We start from the raw sequence: 3227 nt of genomic DNA on the forward strand, positions 1-3227 counted from the left end.
TAATTTATGGAGGCAGTGATGTGTTGAAGCTAATCAAGAGATAAACCCGTGACAAAATGCAGAAGTGCAAGAACAAACAAATATTTCTAACGGTTAGGAAAGACTCACAGCGCCATTGCTGTCTACGCCCGGACATAGCGGCTCATGGGGATTTTAAAGAGATCCATACAATGCCGATAAACCTTCGAGCCCCTTCTTCAAAACGAGACCTTCCTCATTGAACTCAGTGCCCCGTCACTCTCAGTCGTGTTACTCCGGTGAGAGGAGGGACCAATTCATTGGAATTGTAGCCTCAACGTTTTGGTAGTAGCCCAAATTATTACAAAAAAACCCAGAACAATTTTTACCCATCCAGTTATGTACATTTCACTAGATAAATAAGTGGCCAAACTGGGCAGAAAACCAGCCCATCTGGCAACGCTGATTAGAATGAGTCAGTTTAGGTTCCTTTTATGGGGGCCTTCCTGAAGGAATGTGCCCAGTGTGGGAAAGATGGTGGGGATTCAGCCTTTTTGGGAAGAAAATGCAATTCTAAAGCTAATTCAACACCATCCATTTTTTTATTTTTCAAATGGTTGGTGACATTTGTTGACTGATACTTAACTGTTAAGACACAGGTCATTTCTGAAGGAGCAGCTGTTTTTGTTGTCGCTGGGTTTTTTATGTTTTTTTTTATCTTCTCCAAATTACCTCCATCTCTCTCTCCTTGTCGGGTTGGCTTTCTTTCCCAGTCGGGCCAAGCCAGTCTGCGCTCTGAATACGCTGCACCAGCTCAACTCTTGTCATGCATGAAAACACTTGAGCTGCTTCAGAGACCCTTTTGGGCCCGAACGGCATCGCCCACTGTACGGTCAGACTGTTTTTCTTGCTTGCATTTTAACGAGGATTTAATACAACATTTTATCACCAGGGTGGATGGTTGTTCCGTCTGTTGTTGATGGAAAATTCGTGATACAGCTGTGAGGCCATTGTGTCCACCCTGACTCTAAGAGGGTAAAAAACTCGTCCAGGATCGTCGAACTCCTGGCAAACAATTCAGTGACGACACGGCAGCTGATGAAAAACCCTTACTGTGACATCGGCCTTTGTGTGGTTGTGCAAAAACGATCAACGGCTCCAAAACACTTGGAGCGGTGCTGAATCGGTTTTCCCTGCTCTCCGGGACTCAGTGGACCCGACTTTAGTCCACAGTAAACGTCTCCCGACCGGCCCTGCGGGGGGGAGGAGATTGTACAACTCCGTCCTCTGAAGGCCCTTGAAGTTCAGAACCCGCTGCATGTTTGTGGTGCTCCATCAGGAGAGGGAAAAAAAAAAAACTCGTTATTGATAATTGGAGAGGCGTCAGGAAATCAAGCCACCTCAAGAAAAACCAGCCAAAGAAGTATTAGTCACAATAAGGACGATCCATCGAGCCTTAATAGCATCTATAACTCATAATTACCATAATAACTGTTATTTTAGCTTGTTTTTCCTCCTTTGAGAAAGCATTGTTTGTCACTAATGGCATCTTAAGTTGAAATTGAGTGCCTTGCCCAGAAGTAAACAGCATCTATCAATCATGACTTGAGGCCAAGTGTCAAACTACACAAAAGCCAAAAGTGTGTGTGTGTGTGTGTGTGTGTAATGAGTGTAGTGTGTGTGTGAGACTTACAAAGCTCCTACGCCACTCTGGGATGCGTAAATGGTAATTATGCACGCAGCCAGCACCCTGCGTTGTTTTGAAGATCCCGTTTTTCTTCTCGCAGCAACACGCGCGCTCTTCGGCTGCTCCACGTCAATTTCGTCAGCTACTGGCGCTACAGAAGACAAACCGTCATGTTGGAAGATCTCAGCTATGTGGATGGTTGCAATGGGTTCAAATCGCGCTGCTATGTACGGGTTTCAATTAGTTATCCTTTCGGCATAGTGGTTTGTCCATTGCAGCTACTTGTGCCAGTGATCTAGTGTTCTATAACTGAAAATGGATGAACCCCGAGATCATGATAAAGTAAAAAAAAAGCCAATTATGAACAAATATCCCGTCGGAAAAAAACATTCAAGTTGCGCAGGGTAGCTCTGGATGTCGGCCGTGCCAAATGGCAGCGAGACTTGACAAAAACTTTAACTTTATAACCCCGATGACCTTTAACAAGACATCAGAAAAACAAGGTCAGCGGCTGTCTGACTCTGGTCGGACAGATGATTGTAGACCTGCGGCTAGATGATCTAGATTCCGTTTTCAAGTCCTCTGGGGTGAGCCCGAGTCAAGACACAAGTCTCCATAGGCAGTTTTCAAGCCGAGCCGCGAGACTTTCAGGGTCTTTGGATGCTGACCGGTAAAGGACAGGTTTGGATGTTCTCTGGCCAGTCTGAACACAATGCTCACAGGCTACGCGCGTACGTTGAAAGAGCTGAGCGCTGTCGTCCTTCCCCCTGTTTTTACTGCCCAGGAAGCAACCTCCTCATAGCCTGATTAGAATGTAAACGATGGGGGACAGAATCCGCAGTCCAGTCGCAGTTTAGATGAGGCTGGTGTGATGATGGAGCAGTCCAAGTCCGGAGCGTATGTTCCAGAGTTAGTCCTTCTAGTTCACAATTCTCGCTGTGTCCCCCCCCCGACTTTTAGAAGCTGCACTATGAGGGGACGGCTTAATGGCCACTGTGTACAGGAGGAATGATTACAGCCATCAGTAACTCTCTCAGTGGGGGTGGGTACTACATTAAGATAGACTGGGAAAAAAAAAAATCATAGCCCATCCTGTAAAAAAGATTTTTTTTTTTTTTTTTGAAAGCTGTGAGAAAACGTCCTTTCAGTGGATAGACCTAAGATTTAAATATCCAACATGTAGGGCCATGCGAGGCCTGTTGCTGTCTTTCTTATTTTAAATCGTTCTGGGATTTTAAACGAGTCAAAACTTGAGACTTACTTTTTTTTTTTGCTATCAAATCTCACAGCAGTTGCAATTCCAGTCCTAATTTTTTTTTTTTTTTACCTCACAAATCTTATAATAAGACAGTACGTACAAGGCAAGTGCAAAAACAGGAGGAAAGGTGAAGCCTGAACTGTGACTTCACGGGTACATGTTGAGATGCCAAACATGTTCAGTTTTACATGAAAATACTTCCCAACGCAGCTCTGAATAACACCATGCCCTTTGGAAGACCCCGTCGTCGCACACTTACCAACAGTTTGAGAACTAACTACGCGTCAAGCTGTAAATTCACGTTATGAAGATGCGTGTTTGAAC

This window comes from Xiphias gladius, chromosome 19 (genome assembly GCF_016859285.1).
Source record: "Xiphias gladius isolate SHS-SW01 ecotype Sanya breed wild chromosome 19, ASM1685928v1, whole genome shotgun sequence".
Lineage (NCBI taxonomy): Eukaryota > Metazoa > Chordata > Actinopteri > Istiophoriformes > Xiphiidae > Xiphias > Xiphias gladius.